We start from the raw sequence: 919 nt of genomic DNA on the forward strand, positions 1-919 counted from the left end.
ACTTACCTGAGTCAGGGAAAGGAATTTGATCTTTGAAGAGAAGTGGTTGAAGATGTAATATAAAACACAAGATGCAAGAAATAAATAAAATGTGGTAAAATGAACGAGTAAGGAGGGACCTATTTATAGAGGATTGAATTTGAATGTGTTAGGCAAAAAGGCACGACTGTTCACCTCTATTTTATTAATTACATTCAAACTGGTGACTTTTTTTTTTACTGTGAAAAGTCATGACTAAATTAAATCAAGCTGGTGACTTTCTGATTATTGTGACAAGTCATGACTCTTCAGCTTCTTAATATTAATTAGTTCTTAAAATTAAAAAACTATTTTTCTCAATTAAATAATCAAAGACTTGTCACCTTTTTAATAACCTTTTCTTTTACTAAAATCCACTTTTATTGAGTTGTGGAAATAAATGGTCCATCTATTGCATTAGATAATGTATCTGTGGCAATAGATATACCATCTGTTGTAACAAATGGTCCATCTGTACAATAGATGATCCATTTGTTGCGATAGGTTGACCATATATTGGTGGACCATGTTTTCTTATAATCTCCAATTAAGTATCACGACCCGAGGCTACCCTTAGTCATGACAACGGTGCTTACAATCATAAGTAGACCACAAGCTAACCATGAGCTAGTACCTTCTGTGAGCACTGAATAATATACTGATAATGAACATATGCAAAAATAACTAAATAAATCCTTAAGGTTCAAATACTGAAAATACAATTTGAATCAAAAGTCTAAGCATCTGATGACATACTGAACAGAATGATCAAAAAACTAAACTGATAAATTGACTAAGTGTCTAAATGACTGAGCATATCTGAAAGCCTCTAAACTGACTGAAGAGTTGGTGGGATAGGCCCCAACTAACTCTAAACTAAACTAATTGAACTGAAATGCAG

The sequence above is a fragment of the Capsicum annuum genome, chromosome 12, assembly GCF_002878395.1.
Source record: "Capsicum annuum cultivar UCD-10X-F1 chromosome 12, UCD10Xv1.1, whole genome shotgun sequence".
Lineage (NCBI taxonomy): Eukaryota > Viridiplantae > Streptophyta > Magnoliopsida > Solanales > Solanaceae > Capsicum > Capsicum annuum.